The sequence below is a fragment of the Triticum urartu genome, chromosome 6A (genome assembly GCF_056163025.1).
Source record: "Triticum urartu cultivar PI428250 chromosome 6A, HENAU_Tu73, whole genome shotgun sequence".
NCBI lineage: Eukaryota > Viridiplantae > Streptophyta > Magnoliopsida > Poales > Poaceae > Triticum > Triticum urartu.
Window position 1 is genome coordinate 505,238,564 of NC_141878.1, and position 22,401 is coordinate 505,260,964.

Sequence of the window (22,401 nt, forward strand, 5' to 3'; positions counted from 1 at the left end):
ACCCATGTTCACATCTGACGAGTCCTCTGCGTGAGCTGCATTCATCAAGTTGACCTTGGCGTGCTTGGGGTTATGCTTGACCATAGCTGTACTTGCTGATCTAACAGGAGGAGGAGGAGGAAGACGCCTCTGGTTGAAACACTTGTTGGCATAGTGACCCTTCTGTTGGCACTTGTTGCACGTGACCTCTGAAAGCGGACGGTGATACGGAGCACTTGATCTTGGAGCTTGAGACGAAGTCTTGTTCTGAAAGCCAGGGTTGGGTGGGTGGGAAGATCCACCGCCACCTTTGCTCTTCTGCTGATACGGCTGACGGAACGGAGGAGGAGGAAGCCAATACTTCTGCTGCTTGGCCACTTGAGTAGAGGAAGAAGGAGTAACATCTCTGACTCGCTTCTTGGAAGCATCACACCTCAACTGAGCAGCCTCTTGCTTCAGTGCCATGTTGTAGAACTCATCGTACCTCAAGGGCTCAAAGAGAACAAGATCTAGCTGAATTTCTTCTCTGAGACCACCCCTGAATTGATATATCATGCTCTTCTCATCAGGAACGTCCTGCTTGGCAAAGATGGCGAGCTTCTGGAACAACTTGTTGTAGTCATAGACAGACAAAGAGCCTTGCTTCAGGTTGCGGAATTCCTCACGCTTGCTTTCAACCACGCTCTGAGGAATATGATGAGCTCGGAAATCTCGACGGAAATCATCCCAAGTGATAACACGTCCACCCCTGGAATCCTTGTACTGTTGCAACCATTCTGCAGCTTGTTCTTTAAGTTGGAAGGAAGCGAACTTAACAAAGTCCTCAGGCCTGACGTTACTGCACTCGAAATGCTTGCACAGATCCACAACCCAATCGTCAGCATCGGTTGCCTCAACACAATTGCTGAAAGTCTTTGGCCCGTTAGCAAGGAACTGGTTGAGTGTAGCAAAGTGATTCTGATTGCTGCCTTGATTCCCTTGGTTGCCTTGATTACGCTCTTGAAGAATTTGCATGATCAACTGTGTGTTTGCATTGGTTGCGGCCATCACAGCTTGCCATGCCTCCGGAGGAGGGGGAGGTGGTGGCGGATTAGGATTCGGAGTTGTGCACATTGGAGGAGCCATCCTGAAGAGGTTGACCACCATTAGCACATTGATATTCAAATATTGAAGTTGAATCCAACGGAATGAAAATTGCAACATATAGTCTTCACATCCGAACAAAATGAACGAATGCATTCCTCTTGAAATGGTCACATATCCATAAATTGAGAAGCCACTTAGAATTTAGGTAGAAAAATAAATCAACAAGGTACGGATCAAGAACGAATAATCGGTAAGAAATCCCAATCTCAAACCAATATCCGTGGAAGAAGAACTAGAGCTACAAGAATTCCCACCTATGAAACTCCCGAACCTTTCCGGTTAGGCAATCAGGTGTTGGGGATACAGGGGAAGCATAATATCTCACCCAAACTAGCAAATCCTACATCCAGCTGTATCCATCCTTCAACACATAACCAAGAAAACTTCGGAAACCATCTACCTCAACCTTCAAAAAGCATCCGTTATACAAGTTATGGCGATACTCCCAAACTCCCACCCCAGTACTGGGTCGCGTCGAGGTTATCTCACCAACGAACTGCATAAAAGAGATTTTTGATGTCGGCATACTAAACTCAGGTATTCCAGAATTGCAACGATAAAATTATGATGACAACACCTCAGAGCTCAACTCCCCGGGACACTTCCACTAAACCCCTGACAGGAGGCACCAAGACAATGTTCTCATCATAAAAACATCAGAACGATTCCAAGATACCCGCGTGATCCTAAATTTTTTTTTGTGAAATTTGAGAAGAGAAGAGTCAAAACTCTACGTCAGGATGCCTTACCAGAGCGATGAGGAGACTGGGAAGTAAAAATAATTCCTAAACTCTTCGATATATAATTCCTAATGACTCAAAACATTTTTCTAGACACAACTCGGCCGCTAAAAACAATCAGGCAATGGGGCTCCTAAGGTCGGGGAAGGCTCTGATTACCAACTTGTAACACCCTCGATGCGACTATAGCTCCCACGTGTCGAGGCACGACTTAGAGACATAATCGCATTGAAGGCATATGTCGCAAGTTAGGCAATCTTCACAACATCCCATGTAATATAAATAATAAAGGGGAGATAACATAGTTGGCTTACACTCGCCACGTCAATCAAGTAAATAAATAACATTACATCATCCAAACACTCATGGTCCGAGTACGGCGCCAAAATAAAAGATAACCCAACATGCGACACGGTCCCAATCACCCCCAACTGGGCACCACTACTGATCATCAGGAAAGGAAACATAGTAGCATTGAGAGTCTTCGTCGAACTCCCACTTGAGCTCATACGTGTCTGCTGGAGCGGAATCATCAGGCCTTGCATCTGGTGTAATAGTGATCTGTGAGCCACAGGGACTCAGCAATCTCGCACCCTCGCGATCAAGACTATTTAAGCTTATAGGTATGGCAAGGTAAATATATGTGGAGCTGCAGCAAGCGACTAGCAAGTATGGTGGCTAACTTATTCGCAAAAGAGAGCGAGAAGAGGAGGCAAAGCACGAGCGAGAAACTAGAGAGCAACCTGCGCAAGCATTACTCCAACACCGAGTCCACTTCCAGGACTCCGCCGAGAAGAGGCCATCACGGTAACACACTCAGCTGATTCATTTTAATTAAGTTAAGGTTCAAGTTATCTACAACCGGACATTAACAAATTCCCATCTGCCCATAACCGCAGGCACGGCTTTTGAAAGTTCAAATCCCTGCAGGGGAGTCCCAACTTAGCCCATGACAAGCTCTCACGGTCAACGAAGGAATAGACCTCCTCCCAAGACGTTCCGATCAGACTCGGTATCTCGGTTACTCAAGACACTTCGACAGGTTAAAACAAGACCAGCAACGCCGCCCGAATGTGCCGACAAATCCCGATAGGAGCTGCACATATCTCAGATGAGACATCCTACGAGTAAAACCAACCCTCAAGTTCCGCCGAGGTGGCCCCGCAGTCTACTCGGTCGGACCAACACTCAGAGGAGCACTCGCCCCGGGGGGGGGGGGGGGGGGGGTTAAATAAGATGACCCTCGGGCTTCGGAAACCTAAGGGAAAAAGAGGCTAGGTGGAAAATGGTAAAACCAAGATTGGGCATTGCTGGAAAAGCTCTAATCAAGGCGAACTATCAAGGGGTTCCCATTATAACCCAACCGCGTAAGGAACGCAAAATCCGGGAACATAACACCGATATGACGGAAACTAGGGCGGCAAGAGTGGAACAAAACACCAGGCGAGAGGCCGAGCCTTCCACCCTTTACCAAGTATATAGATGCATTAAGATAAAAAGATAATATAATGATATCCCAACAAGTAAATAAATGTTCCAACAAGGAACGGCCTCCAATCTTCACCTGCAACTAGCAACGCTATAAGAGGGGCTGAGCAAAGCGGTAACATAGCCAATCAACGGTTTGCTAGGACAAGGTGGGTTAGAGGTTTGACATGGCAATTTGGGAGGCTTGAAAGCAAGTGGTAGGCATCGTAGCATTGGCATAGCAAAAGAGCGAGCAAACTAGCATAGCAAAGATAGTAGTGATTTCGAGGGTATGATCATCTTGCCTGCACAGTTGTCAGAGTTGACTGGATCCTCGAATGCAAACTCAACGGGCTCCTCGTTAGAGAACTCGTCTCCCAGCTCTACCCAAACAAGACAAACAAGCAACAAGGATACAATCAACCACGTGCAAGGATCAAACAAGATGATGCAAAGATGATATGCTATGCGGGATGCGATGCGGGATGCAAAATGCAAGATATGACAAGAAATGCAAGAACCTGGCCTCAACTTGGGAATCCAAGTGTGCCACTGGAAAGATGAGATGAAATCGCTTGAAAACGGTATAAAGAACACCGGAATCGGACTTACGGCTTGGAAATGGCAAGCGATTCAAATATGACATCGGTCTGCGATTTACAGCAAGTAGCCATCTAAATGCAATGGAATGAACATGTTACAGCACCCAAACAAGACAACAAAATACATGGCAGGGATTCATACGAGATTCTTAACAAAAGTCTAGCACTGAGCTGTGGCCAATTCATCCACTAACAGGTTCAAACAAGCATGGCAAAAATGCATATGACAAACACATCTCAGACTTAGTGAAATTAACACTTGTCTGGAATTTTAGATCAGGTAGCACTCTTCGAAGCACGAAAACTATTTGCTACAGGACCTGAACATGGAAAAGTAAAGCATAGCATGGAGCTACTCAAAGAGATTAACAAAAGTACCTTAGTGACCTTGAGCCAAAAGGGATCAGAAAATACAATTGCAAGCATGTAAACATAGCAAAAACATAATCAGTTTTCAGACTTGGTGAAAACTGGCACTTGCTGAAATATAACTCGAGTAGGCATGTTTACGAGCTCGATTCACTCAATACGGAGCAAGTCATGATAAGCTAAGACTACATCCATCAAGAAGGCACAAAATGCAAGCTATACATGGCAAGAACAATAGCATAGTATGCATGGATCAACTACAACATCATCGGCAAAATTGCAAACAAGTTGACAATCTGCCCAGATTCACAAAGTAGCAAAAGTAGAGCTTGATTGACTCAAGCTAGTGTGCTCCATAATTGCAAACAAAGACATGGATGGATAGAGCACTACAATATTAACAAAACATCCTTACTGATCATCCTCAAAAGAGGCACGGATCACTGGGAAACAACACGAACATATGGCATCATGAGATAAACAGATCAAGGACTGGGGAAATGCTAAGTCCCTGAAAACAGAATTATCGAGTGCACCACTTTGCAAGCTCGTGCTAGTCACCACACACATCACAAAAATACATGGGTTGCACCTCTGGAAAGATGACAAAACCCTTAACAAAAAATATGTAGAGCATCAGGGCATATCATGCACACATTAATCATGGCAAAAATGACAAAATCCTAAATGGAGCAGCAGATCTGACAATTAACTCAAGTAGTCCTCTTCTAACAGCATTTCGGGCATCAAGATGAACTCAAATGAAAATTATGCAATGGAATGAAATGATGTACTCTCCGAGATGAACATTTTGATATGCTATATGCATGAATCGGAGCTACGGATGCAAAGTTACGGAGCTACGAACATGAGCACTTGGATCTGGAAAAACCGGGGACTTAGTGAAAAAAACCACCTCTCTCAGATCTAGGGTTTACTGTTCACGGCATGCGAACCGAGGCGCGGTCGGGGCACTGTTCACCGGCGGCTGATCCGTCGGGGAGGCGGCCACTGGAGCGGATTCCGGCCGGCGCGGCAGCTTGGCGAGGCGGGGAGGATCGGCGGCGAGGCGGCGCGGTGGCGGCGGAGCGGCGTGGTGGTGGCGGCGCGGTGGTGATGGCGGAGCGGCGTGGTGGCGCGGGAGGAAGGAGACGGCGGCGGGGCGACCGGGCGGGCGGCGCGCGCGGATGGGCCCGCGGGGGCCCGACCTGGGCTCGGCGGGCCGGCGGGGATGTGGTCCGGGTGGCGCCACGTGGCGCCTTCGGAGTGGCTGCGGGCGGCGGAGCGGACGCGTCCGGTCCGTCCGAACATGTCCGGCGGCGGCGGAGGAGATATTTTAGGGTCTCGGGGAGGGGAATCCGAGATTTTTGAGGAGGACCTATTTATAGGCATAGAGGGAGCTAGGAGAGTCCAAATGAGGTGCGGTTTTCGGCCACGTGATCGTGATTGAACACTCTAGATGATGGAGAAGACTTAGGTGTGTTTTGGGCCAAATTGGAGGGGTGTTGAGCTGCAACACACACGAGGCCTTTTCGGTCCCTCGGTTAACCGTTGGAGTATCAAACGAAGTCCAAATGATACGAAACTTGACAGGCGGTCTACCGGTAGTAAACCAAGGCCGCTAGGCAAGTCTCGGTCCAATCCGGAAATTTTTAATACCCACACACGAAAGAAAGCTAGAAATGACCACCGGAGGAGAATGAAGCGCCAGAATGCAGAACGGACAACGGGGAAAATGCTCGAATGCATGAGACGAACACGTATGCAAATGCAATGCACTTGATGACATGATATGAGATGCATGACAACGACAACAACACACGGAGACAAAGACCCCAACCCGAGAAAATAAAATAACTTAACACCGGAAATGGCAAGAGTCGGAGTACAAATTGGGAAAGTTACATCCGGGGTGTTACAGGTAGATAATTTTTAGTATGAAGTGTAAACCCAGATACTAGAATGCTTACCGCAGTGTGAATATGTGAGTTAATTAGCTTAAATTAGATAAAAAATTAGTACTCCCTCCATAAAGAAATATAAGAGCGTTTAGATCACTAAAGTAGTGATCTAAATGCTCTTATATTTCTTTACAGAGGGAGTACTTTCCAATCTGCAAAAAAAGTAGTGATCTTAATGCTCTTAAATTTACTGGTTTCTTCTAGCAAAAGTATTGCCAATTTGTGTATGCCTTGATTCAGAGATCAATCACATCTTGATTCAGAAAAACCGTACTGCACAATTATGCTATTTCCTGACATGAGAAGAACACCCCAGCACATAACTAGTCTATAGACGCGTGCCATGGAAATTCTGACAATTTCTTGGGTTAAAGAAACATTTTCTTTTATTCAGTCATGGCATGACACCAAAAGAGCCTAGTATGTAACTAATGCTATATAGATTCCATTCTTCTGAAACTTATGCTTTTTTTTTGTTCGAAGACTGAACTTATCCATTTGATATGGAAAATTGAACATCATAAGTTAGATTGCTATGGATTCATAAGTCAGACCTACTTCTGTTTTTATGGATCTTGGAAATATGATTGATGGTGCATTTGGGTTCAGGTAAAGGAGGGAACAGTTCTGAGCACTCTGCAGGTGATCCAGAGGTTGATCCCAGTTCTATTTCGTATTTGGTCGCTGGTCTGATGGATTGCTACTGCTGCTAGATGGTGGTTATGGCAGGGACAGAGACGGCCACCGAGCGAGCGAGGGAGGGCCCATGACGCTCTCCTGCATGAGCTGCCCGTCTGTTGCCAGCGGCCCCTCTGTGCGCCGGCACGCAGAGAGTCCGCCCTGGTCGGAACAAGATAAATGAAGTGGGTTTACGAATTTGAGATCATTCTCACTAGCTTTGGTAACTTAGAGATATTTAGCATTCTTAACGAACCCCTAGCATCTTCTTTGAGTTAGTAATGTTATTACATACATCTGTACTGTTGATGGTTACTACTGTTAGTTATGCACTTGAGTGATGGGTCTGTAGGATAATAAGATCATCAACTCTGCTACACAGGGTCTGTAGGATAATGCTGATCAAAATATTGATATGTTAGGACTAGTTTCCTAGTGCAAATGCACTAAGAAAAAACATGCGCCAATTGACATTTATGCTAGCTAGCTATATTCAGTTGGTAGGTGCTCGTACTTAAACTGCACATTTAAAATTTAAGCTTTGGTAGTGTTATCTATTTAGTCTAATTTATACACTGCATTCCCAAGATGAAATATTTTTTGTAACTGAAATATATAGTCTGAGTTTCATTCAGTTATTTGTCACTTTTTAACTGAATATCTTTTTGTAACTGAAATATATGTGTACTTACAGTGCATATTCGCATTGTATCAGAATCTTAGTCCTTTTCTCCTGTATCGTCTGAGATTATGCTTCCTCTCCATTTATTCATTATATCTATATGCCTTGCTGATGCTCATTTCTACCGCTGCAGGATAATGAGATGTTGAAGCGGCGGAGTGAATCCATGAGACTGTAGTGCAATTGCACCGTTCCATTGAATATTACTCAGGAATAAGGACATTTCAATGGCAGATTAGCTCTATTTTTCCTTTTCATTTTTCTTACTATTGGAGTGAGGACATGTAGAAAGAGAAACTGTGTGGTAGCAAATATGGCAACTGTGTGATAGTAGAATCAGGAATAAAGAATATTGCAACTGTGTGATAGTGACATTTTCCATCACTATTGTTTCTCAGAATTGTATGCATAAAATGGAATTGGTTGATTTTATTTTTTTAAATCCTAAATAGTTAGTAGTAGCGTGGGAACAAATTGAGCGCTACTAGTATTTAGGATACTAGTAGCGCTGGTATTATAAGCACGCTACTACTACTTCGTTAGTAGTAGCATGGTTCTGTAATAGCAGTAGCGTGGGTGTCACACACGCTACTACTAACAAAGTTAGTAGTAGCGATGGTCTACCCGCGCTACTACTATCTATTAGCTGTAGCGCGATACTAGTAGCGCGGGTACCCGCGCTGCTAGTAGCCATTTTACCCGCGCTGCTAGTAGCCTTTTCCTAGTAGTGTCTTTTAATGGAGCATGGTATAGTTGGTACTCCTAGATCTCCTAGTTTCTTAGGTATTCCACCCTTAAAGTATAATTAGCAAGCATGGTGGAAATTTCAGCTTCCGGTATCTTTCTTTTGTTTCTAACAGTATCTTTCATGTACTTAGCATAAGGATTCATTTTAAGCATATCAGTCAAACGCATACACAAAAAGATAGGTCTAATCATTTCAGCAAAGCGCTCAAAATCCTCATCATCCTTTTTCTTGGATGGTTTAGGAGGAAAAGGCATGGGTTTCTAAACCCATGGTTCTCTTTATTTACCGTGATTCCTAGCAACGAAGTCTCTCTTATCATAACGTTGATTCTTTGATTGTGGGTTATCAAGATCAACAGCAGGTTCAATCTCTACATCTTGTCATTGCTAGGTTGTGCATCAACATGAACATCATCATTAATATTATCACTAGGTTCATGTTCATTACCAGATTGTATTCAGCATCATAAATAGAAATATCATTGGGATTCTCAGGTGTGTCAACAACAGGTTCACTAGAAGCATGCAAAGTCCTATCATTTTTCTTCTTCTTCTTCTTAGAAGAACTAGGTGCATCGACATTAGTTCTCTGATAATCTTGCTCAATTCTCTTAGGGTGGCCCTCAGGATACAAAGGTTCCTGAGTCATTTTACCCCCTCTAGTCACAACTCTAATATCATTATCATTTTTATTATTATTTAATTCATTGAGCAAATCATTCTGAGCTTTAAGCAATTGTTCTACTTGAGTGGTAACCATAGAAGCATGTTTACTAATAAGTTTAAGTTCACCTTTAACTCTAGACATATAATCACTCAAGTGTTCAATCATATAAGCATTACGTTTCAATTGTCTACCAACATAAGCATTGAAATTTTCTTGTTTAACAATAAAATTATCAAACTCATCTAAGCATTGCCTGGCAGACTTATAACGAGGAATATCACCTTCATCAAATCTATAGAGAGAATTTACCTTTACTACATGTGTCGGGTTATCAAGACCATGTATTTCTTCAATAGGTGGTAAATTCTTAACATCTTCAGCTTTAATACCTTTTTCTTTCATAGATTTCTTTGCCTCTTGCATATCTTCAGGATTGAGAAATAGAATACCCCTTTTCTTTGGAGTTGTCTTAGGAGTTGGTTCAGGAAGTATCCAATCATTTTCATTACTCAAAATATTATTCAATAGCAATTCAGCTTGATCAATAGTTCTTTCCCTGAAAACACAACCAGCACAACTATCCAGGTGGTCTCTGGAAGCATCAGTTAGTCCATTATAAAAGATATCAAGTATTTCATTTTTCTTGAGAGGATGATCAGACAAAGCATTAAGTAATCGAAGAAGCCCCCCAAGCTTGTGGGAGACTCTCTTCTTCAGTTTGCACAAAATTATATATTTCCCTTAAGGCAGCTTGTTTCTTATGAGCGGGGAAATATTTAGCAGAGAAGTAATAAATCATATCCTGGGGACTACGCACACAACCAGGATCAAGACAATTAAACCATGTTTTAGCATCACCCTTTAATGATAACAGAAACAACTTAAGGATAAAGAAATAGCGAGTTTTCTCATCATTAGTGAACAGGGTGGCTATATCATTTAATTTAGTAAGATATGCCACAACAGTTTCAGATTCGTAGACATAAAAAGGATCAGATTCAACCAAAGTAATTAACTTAGGATCGACAGAGAAATTATAATCCTTATCAGAAATACAGATAGGTGAAGTAGAAAAAGCAGGGTCATGTTTCATTCTAGCATTCAAAGACTTTTCTTTCAGCTTAGCTAACAGTTTCTTAAGATCATATCTATCATTGCAAGCTAAAAAGTCTCTATCAGTTTCTTCATCCATAACATAACTGAGGGAGTCTTGGATTAGGGGGTCTTCGGACAGCCGGACTATCTCTATTGGCCGGACTGTTAGACTATGAAGATACAAGATTGAAGACTTCGTCTCGTGTCCGGATGGGACTCTACTTGGCGTGGAAGGAAAGCTAGGCAATATGGATATGGATATATCCTCCTTTGTAACCAACCTTGTGTAACCCTAACCCTCTCCGGTGTCTATATAAACCGAAGGGTTTTAGTCCGTAGGACAACAACCATAACATACAATCATACCATAGGCTAGCTTCTAGGGTTTAGCCTCTCCGATCTCGTGGTACATCTACTCTTGTACTACCCATATCATCAATATTAATCAAGCAGGACGTAGGGTTTTACCTCCATCAAGAGGGCCCGAACCTGGGTAAAACATTGTGTCCCCTGCCTCCTGTTACCATCCGGCCTAGATGCACAGTTCGGGACCCCCTACCCGAGATCCGCCGGTTTTGACACCGACAATAACCCTCAGGCACAACAGGCAATTCATATCTAGGGGGAGAATCTTCATCATCTCTTTCATCAATATTATCAGTTTCAATAATTTCATTCTCTCTAACTCTAGCAAGTTGTTCATCAAGAAATTCACCTAATGGCACAGTATTATCAAGCATAGAAGTAGTTTTATCATAAGCATCATGCATAGAAGAAGTGGTATCATCAATAACATGCGACATATCAGAATAAATAGCAGGTGTAGGTGTCGCAAGTTTACTCAAAACAGAAGGTGAATCAAGTGCAGAGCTAGATGGCAGTTCCCTACCTCCCCTCGTAGTTGAGGGAAAAATCTTGGTTCTTTCATCTTTCAAGTTCCTCATAGTGATCAACAGATATAAATCCCAAGTGACTCAAAGAATAGAGCTATGCTCCCCGGCAATGGCGCCATAAAATAGTCTTGATAACCCACAAGTATAGGGGATCGCAACAGTTTTCGAGGGTAGAGTATTCAACCCAAATTTATTGATTCGACACAAGGGGAGCCAAAGAATATTCTCAAGTATTAACAGTTGAGTTGTCAATTCAACCGCACCTGAAAGACTTAATATCTGCAGCAAAGTATTTAGTAGCAAAGTAATATGGAAGTAACGGTAACAGTGGCAAAGATAATAGTAATAGTTTTTGTAGTGATTGTAACAGTGGCAACGGAAAAGTAACTAAGCAAAGATCAATTTGTTAAAAGCTCGTAGGCATTGGATCAGTGATGGATAATTATGTCGGATGCGATTCCTCATGCAACAATTATAACATAGGGTAACATAGAACTAGCTCTAGTTCATCAATGTAATGTAGGAATGTATTCCGAATATAGTCATACGTGCTTATGGAAAAGAACTTGCATGACATCTTTTGTCCTACCCTCCCGTGGTAGCAGGGTCCTATTGGAAACTAAGGTGTATTAAGGCCTCCTTTTAATAGAGTACCGGACCAAAGCATTAACACTTAGTGAATACATGAACTCCTCAAACTATGGTCATCACCGGGAGTGGTCCCGATTATTGTCACTTCGGGGTTGCCGGATCATAACACATAGTAGGTGACTATTGAGTTGCAAAATAGGATCAAGAACTCACATATATTCATGGAAACATAATAGGTTCAGATATGAAATCATGGCACTCAGGCCCTAGTGACAAGCATTAAGCATAGAAAAGTCATAGCAACATCAATCTCAGAACATAATAGATATTAGGGATCAAACCCTAACAAAACTAACAAGATTACATGATAAATCTCATCCAACCCATCACCGTCCAGCAAGCCTATGATGGAATTACTCACGCACGGTGGTGAGCATCATGAAATTGGTGATGGAGGAAGGTTGATGATGATGATGATGATGGCGACGGATTCCCCTCTTCGGAGCCTCGAACGGACTCCAGACTGGCCCTCCCGAGAGAGATTAGGGCTTGGCGGCGGCCCGTATAGTAAAACACGATGAATCCTTCTCCCTGATTTTTTTCTCCCGGAACGTGAATATATAGAGTTGGAGTTGAGGTCGGTGGAGCCTCAGGGGGGCCACGAGACAGGGGGTGCGCCCCCACCCTCGTGGACAGGGTGTGGGCCCCCTGGCGTTGATTCTTTCGCCAGTATTTTTATATATTCCAAAAACATTCTCCGTGAAGTTTCAGGTCATTTCGAGAACTTTTATTTCTGCACAAAAATAACACCATGGCAATTCTGCTGAAAACAATGCTAGTCCGGGTTAGTTTCATTCAAATCATGCAAGTTAGAGTCCAAAACAAGGGCAAAAGTGTTTGGAAAAGTAGATACGATGGAGACGTATCACTTGTCCATCACATCATCCTCCTAATGATGTGATCCCATTCATCAAATGATAATAAACATTTATCACGATATAAGGAAATATAAATAACAACTTTATTATTGCCTCTAGGGCATATTTCCTTCAGTCTCCCACTTGCACTAGAGTCAATTATCTAGTTTACATCGTCATGTCATTTAACACCAATAGTTCACATCGCCATGTGACCAACACCCAAAGTTTTCACTAGAGTCAATAATCCAGTTCACATCGCCCTGTGATTAACACCCAAAGAGTACTAAGGTGTGATCATGTTTTGCTTGTGAGAGAGGCTTAGTCAACGGGCCTGCCACATTCAGATCTGTATGTATTTCACAAATTTTTATGTCTACAATGCTCTGCATTGAGCTACTCTAGCTAATTGCTCCCACTTTCGATATGTATCCAGATTGAGATTCTGAGTCATCTGGCTTAATGTTAAAGCTTGCATCGACGTAACTCTTTTACGACAAACTCTTTATCAACTCCATAACCGAGAAACATTTCCTTAGTCCTCTTAGGTAACGAGGGATAATTTTGACCGCTGTGTAGTGATTCACTCCTGGATCACTATTGTACCCTCTTGCCAAACTCATGGCGAGGTACACAATAGGTCTGGTACATAGCATAGCATACTTTATAGAACCTATGACTGATGCGTAGGGAATGACTTTCATTCTCTTTGTATTTTCTGCCATGGTCGGGTTTTGAGTCTTACTCAACTTCATACCTTGCAACACAGGCAAGAACTCCTTCTTTGACTGTTCCATTTTGAACCACTTCAAAATCTTGTCAAGGTATGTTCTCATTGAAAAATCTTATCAAGCGTCTTAATCTATCTGTATAGATGCTCAATATGTAAGCACTTTCACCGAGGTCTTTCTTTTAAAAAACTCTTTCAAACACTCCTTTATGCTTTCCAGAAAATTCTACATCATTTCTGATAAACAATATGTCATTCACATATACTTATCAGAAAGGCTATAGTGCTCCCACTCACTTTCTTGTAAATAAAGGCTTCTCCAAAAGTCTGTATAAAACCATATGCTTTGATCACACTATCAAAGCGTATATTCCAACTCCGAGAGGCTTGCACCAATCCATAAATGGATCGCTGGAGCTTGGACACTTTGTTAGCACCTTTAGGATCGACAAAACCTTCTGGTTGCATCATATACAACTCTTCTTTAAGAAATCCATTAAGGAATGGAGTTTTGACATCCATTTGCCAAATTTCATTATCATAAAATGCGGCAATTGCTAACATGATTCGGACAAACTTAAGCCATCAGCATCCATCTTCTTCTTGAAGATCCATTTATTCTCTATGGCTCGCCGATCACCGGGCAAGTCAACCAAAGCCCACACTTTGTTCTCATACATGGATCCCATCTCAAATTTCATGGTCTCAAGCCATTTCGCGGAATCTGGGCTAATCATCGCTTCCTCATAGTTCGTAGGTTCGTCATGGTCTAGTAACATGACTTCCAGAACAGGATTACTATACCACTCTGGTGCGGAACGTACTCTGATTGACCTACGAGGTTCGGTAGTAACTTGATCTAAAGTTTCATGATCATCATCATTAACTTCGTCACTAATTGGTGTAGGCATCACTGGAACTGATTTCTGTGATGAACTACTTTCTAATTCGGGAGAAGGTACAATTACCTCATCAAGTTCTACTTTCCTCCCACTCACTTCTTGATACGTCCATTTTGCATCATGTTTTCTTACTGTTATTTATAACGTTTTTATCCATAATAATGCTTTTTGGAGTAATTCTAATGCCTTTTCTCTCGTAATTTGCAAGGAACACACCAAGAGGGAGAATTCCGGCAGCTGAAAATCTAGACCTGGAAAAGCTACATCAGGCTACATATTCTGCACAACTCCAAACAAGCTGAAACTTCGCGAGGATTTTTTATGGAATATATAAGAATTATTGGAGCCAATAAGTACCAGAGGGGCCCCACCAGGTGGGCACAACCCACCTAGGCACGCTAGGGAGCCCAGGCGCGCCCTAGTGGGTTGTGCTCCCCTCGGCCCACCTTCGGCGCCCATGTTTTGGTATATAAGTCATTTTGACCTAGAAAAAAAATAAGGAGAGGACTTTCGGGATGAAGCGCCGCTGTCTTGAGGCGGAACTTGGGCAGGAGCACTTTTTCCCTCCGGCGGAGCAATTCCGCCGGGGGAACTTCCCTCCCGGAGGGGGGAAAGATCGTCATCATCATCACCAACAACTCTCCCATCTTGGGGAGGGCAATCTCCATCAACATCTTCAACAACACCATCTCCTCTCTAACCCTAGTTCATCTCTTGTGTTCAATCTTTTTACCGGAACTACAGATTGGTACTTGCGGGTGACTAGTAGTGTTGATTACATCTTGTAGTTGATTACTATATGATTTATTTGGTGGAAGATTATACGTTCAGATCCAATATGCTATTTAATACTCCTCTGATCATGAGCATGTTTATCATTTGTGAGTAGTTACGTTTGTTCTTGAGGTCACGGGAGAAATCATGTTGCAAGTAATCATGTGAATTTGATATGTGTTCGATATTTTGATAGTATGTATGTTGTGATTCCCTTAGTGGTGTCATGTGAACGTCGACTACATCACACTTCACCATATTTTGGTACAAAGGGAATGCATTGTGGAGTATCAATTAGATGATGGGTTGCGAGAGTGATGGAAACTTAAACCCCAGCTTATGCGCTATTCCACAAGGGACCGATTGGATCCAAAAGTTTAATGCTATGGTTAGAATTTATTCTTAATACTTTTCTCGCAGTTGCGGATGCTTGTGGGAGGGTTAATAATAAGTAGGAGGTTTGTTCAAGTAAGAACAACACCTAAGCACCGGTCCACCCACATATCAAATTATCGAAGTACCGAACACGAATTAAACCAACATGATGAAAGTGACTAGATGAAATTCCCGTGTACCCTCAAGAACGCTTTGCTTATCGTAAGAGACCGTTTTGGCATGTCCTTTGCCTCAAAAGGATTGGGCTACCTTGCTGTACTTTTGTTACTGCTATCGTTACTTGCTCATTACAAATTATCTTGCTATCAAGCTACTCTGCTACTTACAATTTCAGCACTTGCAGACATTACCTTACTGAAAACCACTTGTCATTTCCTTCTGCTCCTTGTTGGGTTCGACACTCTTACTTATCAAAAAGAGCTACAATTGATCCCCTATACTTGTGGGTCAACAAGGCTATTTTCTGGCGCCCTTGCCGGGGAGTGAAGCTCCTTTGGTAAGTGGAATTTGGTAAGGAAACATTTATATAGTGTGCTGAAATTTATTATCACTTGTTACTATGGAAAACAATCCTTTAAGGGGTTTGTTTGGGGTATCTTCACCTCGTCTGAAACCACAATTAGCTACCCCTCAACCTACTGCACCTACCGAAAATATTGAATATGAAATTCCTTCGGGTATGATAGAACAACTACTAGCTAATCCTTATGCAGGAGATGGAACCAAACATCTTGATATGCACTTGATATATGTGGAACAAATTTGTGGATTGTTCAAGCTTGCAGGTTTACCCAAAGATGAAGTTATGAGAAAGGTTTTCCCTTTATCTTTGAAGGGAAAAGCATTGGCATGGTATAGGCTATGCGATGATATTGGATCTTGGAATTGGAATCGTTTGAAATCGGAGTTCCACCAAAAAAATTATCCTATGCATCTAGTTCATTGTGATCGGAATTATATATATAATTCTTGTCCTCATGAAGGGGAAAGTATCACTCTAGATTGGGGGAGGCTTAAGTTAATGTTATATTCATGCCCCAACCATGAGCTCTCAAGAGAAATTATTATCCAGAACTTTTATGCTCGGCTTTCTCATAATGATCAAACCATGCTTGATACTTGTTATGCTGGTTCTTTTATGAAGAAGACTATTGAATTCTGGTTGGATCTTTTGGAAAGAATTAAATGCAACTCTTAAGATTGGGAACTCGATGAAGGTAAAGAGTCATGTATTAAACTTAAGTATGATTGTGATAAATCTTTTATGGACACCTATGCTTTTCAAAAGTTTATCACTAAATATGGACTTGACTCTGAGATAGTAGCCTCCTTTTGTGAATCATTTTCTACTCATGCTGAACTCCCTAAAGAGAAGTGGTTTAAATATCACTCTTGATAACCCACAAGTATAGGGGATCGCAACAGTTTTCGATAAGTAAGAGTGTCGAACCCAACGAGGATCTAAAGGCAGAACAAATATTCCCTCAAGTTCTATCGACCACCGATACAACTCTACGCACGCTTGATGTTCGCTTTACCTAGAACAAGTATGAAAATAGAAGTACTTTATAGGTGTTGTTGGATAGGTTTGCAAGATAATAAAGAGCACGTAAATAAAAAGTAGGGGCTGTTTAGATAAAGACACAACTAAGTTAGTTTTAGTAAAGAGCATTTTGTTACGAGAAAGTTATTTGTCCCTAGGCAATCGATAACTAGACCGGTAATCATTATTACAATTTTATTTGAGGGAGAGATATAAGCTAACATACTTTCTCTACTTGGATCATATGCACTTATGATTGGAACTCTAGAAAGCATCCGCAACTACTAAAGATCATTAAGGTAAAACCCAACCATAGCATTAAAGCATCAAGCCCTCTTTATCCCATACGCAAACAACCTACTTACTCGGGTCTGTGCTTCTGTTCACTCATGCCACCCACCATAAGCAAATCATAAACATATTGCAACACCCTACAGCGGGGATCCCTCACGCTTGCACGACACGGAGAGCACCATAGGACATCACCAATAATAAAACATGCAACTCAAACCAATCTTGATCATCAAATAGCCATTAGGACAAAACAGATCTACTCAAACATCATAGGATAGCCATACATCATAGGGAAATAATATATAGCGCTGAGCACCATGTTTAAGTAGAGATTACAACGGGTAAGAGAGAGGTTACACCGTTGCATAGAGGGGGGAAGAGTTGGTGATGATGGTGGTGAAGTTGTTGGTGAAGATTGCGGTGATGATGATGGCCCCCGGTGGCACTCCGGCGCCACCGGAAGCAAGGGGGAGAGGGCCCCTTTCTTATTCTTCTTCCTTGACCTCCTCCCTAGATGGGAGAAGGGTTTCCCCTTGTAACGCCCTCGATGCGGCTATATCTCCTACGTGTCGAAGCATGACTTAGAGGCATAACCGCATTGAAAGCAATGTCGCAAGTAAGGTAATCTTCACAACAACCCATGTAAATAGATAAAAGGGGAAAAGGTACATAGTTGGCTTACACTCGCCACATCACACAAATACATGAATAACATTACAATCATCCAATACACTCATGGTCCGACTACGGTACCAAAATAAAGATCAACCCCACATGCGACACGGTCCCCGATCGCCCCAACTGGGCACCACTACTGATCATCTGGGAAAGACACATAGTAACGGCGAGAGTCTTCATCGAACTCCCACTTGAGCTCAAGCGCATCGTCTGGAACGGTATCATCGGTCCCTGCATCTGGTTTGGAAGTAATCTGTGAGTCACGGGGACTCAGCAATCTCAAAGCCTCGCGATCATGACTATTTAAGCTTATAGGTAAGGCAAGGTATGAAGTGGAGTTGCAGCAAGCGACTAGCATATATGGTGGCTAACCTGTTCGCAAAAGAGAGCAAGAAGAGAAGGCAAAGCACGGTCAGACAACTATGATCAAGAAGTGATCCTAGAACAACCTATGTCAATTATTACTCCAACACCGTGTTCACTTCCCGGACTCCGCCGAGAAGAGACCATCACGGTTACACACACGGTTGATTCATTTTAATTAAGTTAAGTTTCATGTTATCTACAACCGGACATTAACAAATTCCCATCTGCCCATAATCGCGGGCACGGCTTTCGAAAGTTCAAATCCCTGCAGGGGAGTCCCAACTTAGCCCATCACAAGCTCTCACGGTCAACGAAGGATATTCCTTCTCCCGAGACATTCCGATCAGACTCGGTATCCCAGTTACAAGACATCCTCGACAATGGTAAAACAAGTCCAGCAAGACCACCCGCTGTGCCGACAAATCCCGATAAGAGCTGCACATATCTCGTTCTCAGGGCACACCGGATAAGCTAAGCGTACGGGAGCCAACGTAACCCAAGTTTCCAAGGGACGGCCCCACACGGTGCTCTGGGTTGGACCAACACTTAGAGAAGCACTAGCCCGGGGGTTTAAAATAAAGATGACCCTTGAGTCCGCGAAACACAAGGGAAAAAGGCTAGGTGGCGAATGGTAAAACCAAGGCCGGGCCTTGCTGGAGGAGTTTTATTCAAGGCGAACTGTCAAGGGGTTCCCATTATAACCCAACCGCGTAAGGAACGCAAAATCCGGGAACATAACACCGATATGACGGAAACTAGGGCGGTAAGAGTGGAACAAAACACTAGGCAAAAGGCCGAGCCTTCCACCCTTTACCAAGTATATAGATGCATTAAGATAAACAAGATAATATGGTGATATCCCAACAATAAACAATGTTCCAACAAGGAACGATCTCCAATCTTCACCTGCAACTAGCAACGCTATAAGAGGGGCTGAGCAAAGCGGTAACATAGCCAATCAACGGTTTGCTAGGACAAGGTGGGTTAGAGGTTTGACATGGAAATTTGGGAGGCATGATAAGCAAGTGGTAGGTATCGTAGCATAGGCATAGAAAAAGAGCGAGAATCTAGCAAGCAAATATAGAAGTGATTTCGAGGGTATGGTCATCTTGCCTGCAAAGTTGTCAGAGTTGACTTGATCCTCGTAAGCGAACTCAACGGGCTCCTCGTTCGCGAACTCGTCTCCCGGCTCTACCCAAACAAGAACAACAATCAAACCGAACACAATCAACCACGTGCAATGCTCAAACAACATGATGCAAACATGGTATGATATGCGGGATGCGGTATGTGATGCATATGCAAAATTTGACAAGGAATGATTGAACCTGGCCTCAACACGGAAATCCAAGAGTGCCACTGGAAATGTGAGGTGATTTCGGTTGAAATCGATATAAAGATCATCGGAATCGGATGCACGGTTTGGAAATGGCAAGCAAAACAAATATGGCACCCGTCTGCCATAATCAGCAAGTGACCAAATAAATGCATCAAGATAAGTATTCTACAGCACTCAAACATGGCAACAAAATACATGGCAGGGATCCACTCATGATGCTTGACAAAAGATGAACACTGAGCTACGGCTAATTCATCCATTAATAGGTTTAAACAAGCATGACAAAAGTGCAAATGATAACAGGTTTCAGACTTTGTGAAATTAACACAAGTCTGGAATTTATCATCAGGAAGCACACTTTAGAGCATGAAAACTACATGCTACAGGAAATTAACATGGCAAAGCAAGGCATGGCATGAAGCTACTCAAAGCACTTAACAAAAGTCCCTTAGTGACCTTGAGCCAAAAGGGACCAGAAAATACAATTGCAAGCATGTTAAAACATGGCAAAAACATAAACAGATCTCAGACTTAGTGAAAAACTGGAGCATGCAAATCAGTTAACGAGTAGGCATGTTTACGAGCTCTAAGCACTCACTACAGAGCATTTCATGACAAACTAAGAATACACCCACCAAGAATATATGGCATAGAAGTTAGACATGGCAAGAACAACATCATAGCATGGACGGATCAATAGCAACATCCTCGGCAAAATCGCTAAACATGTCAACAATCTGCCAGGATTCACTTTATAGCAAAAGTAGAGCTCGATCGACTCAAGCTAGGTTGCTCCATAAATGAAAACAAAGAAATGGATGGATAGAGCACCACAATTTTAACAAAACATCCTTACTGATCATCCACAAAACAGGCACGGATCACTAGGAAACAACATGAACATATGGCATAACGACAAAATTAGGACAAGGACTTGGTGAAATTCTAAGTCCCTGAAATCAGCATTACCGATTACGCTACTTTGCAAGATTGTGCTAGTCACCACAAATATCACAAAAATACATGGTAAGCACCACTGTGAAGATGGCATGGCATTTAAAAAAACACGTGTAGGTCTCAGGATCATATCATGCACACATTAAACATGGCAAAAATGACAAATAGCTATTTGATGAAACAGATCTGACAAATTCACCACATAGCCCTCTTCCAACATCATTTTGGGCATCAAGATGAGCTCAAATGAAAATGATGAAATGCGATGAAATGATGTACTCGTCGAGGCGAACATTTTGATATGCTACACGCACAAATCGGAGCTACGTATGCAGAGTTACGACATGATGAAAATTGCAAAAAATTAGGGTTTCGGGGATAAAAAGTCAACCGGGCCAAATCTCCAGATCCAGATCTGGAGGCATGCGGAACGAGGTTGGCCGGAACAGTGCCGCATGGGGGTCACCGGAGTGAAGGTCGAGGCGGCCGGAGCGGGGCAGATCCGGCGAGGTCGACGCGGTGGCGAGGCGATGCGGGCGGCGGAGGCGCTTCGGCGACGAGCGGCGGCCTCCAGCGGAGCAGGCGCGGCAGGGCGGCAACCGGTGACGAGGTGGCGAGGTCGGCGGCGGCGAGCTGGCGGGCGGTGGAGGCGCGCTGGCGGCCGGCAAGGGAGGCGACGAAGGCGGCGCGGGTGGCGTCTCTGGCCCATGCGCGGGCGGCGTCTCTGGCCCATGCGCGGGCGCGGGCGGGCCGGCCACGAGCCCGGCGGGCTTCGGCGCGGGGACGCCCGATGATGACACGTGGCGTGAGCTGAGAGGGCGCGGGCGGCGGCGGACGTTGTCCGGCTCCGGCGGACATGTCCGGCGCGCGGAGAGGAGCGGGGAGCTAGGGTTAGGGTAGACTTGATCCGAAATTTTCGGGGAGGAGGCCTTTTTATAGATAGGAGGAGCTAGGAAGCTCAGAAAGAGGAGAGGTTTGCGGCCACGCGATCGTGATCGAACGCTCTAGACGATGGGAGAGGTTTTGGTGGGTTTTGGGCCAAGTTGGAAGGGTGTTGGGCTGCAACACAAACGAGGCTTTCTCGGTCCCTAGGTTAACCGTTGGAGTACCAAACGAAGTCCAAATGGTACGAAACTTGACAGGCGGTCTACCGGTGGTAAACCAAGGCCGCATGACAAGTCTCGGTCCAATCCGGAAATGTTTAACCCCCACACATGAAAAAAGGTAGAAAGGGGCACCGGAGCAGATAGGAGCGCCGAAATGCAAAACGGACAACGGGGAAAATGCTCGCATGCATGAGACGAACACGTATGCAAATGCAATGCACATGATGACATGATATGAGATGCATGAAAAAGGCAACAACACACGGAGACAAAGACCCGACATCGAGGAAAATAAAAATAACTTAGGCCGGAAACGGCAAGAGTTGGGATACATATAAGGTAAATTACATCCGGGGTGTTACAACACTCCACCACTACGAAAGGATCTCGTCCCGAGATCTAGGACTGGAAAAACGTCGGGTACTCAGAACGGAGGTGATCCTCGCGTTCCCAGGTGGCTTCACGGTCGGAATGGTGTGACCACTTGACTTTGAGGAATTTGATTGACTTATTGCGAGTCTTGCGCTCAGTCTCTTCAAGAATAGCAACTGGGTTCTCACGATAAGAAAGGTCTTCTTGGAGATCAATGTCTTCGAAGTTGACAGTGCGTTCAGGAGTCTTGAAGCACTTGCGGAGCTGAGAGACATCGAACACGTCATGCACATTTGCAAAGTTGGAGGGAAGCTCGAGTTGATAGGCGAGATCGCCTCTCTTGCTGACGATCTTGAAAGGGCCCACGTATCTAGGGGCAAGCTTCCCTTTGATACCGAAGCGACGAGTAC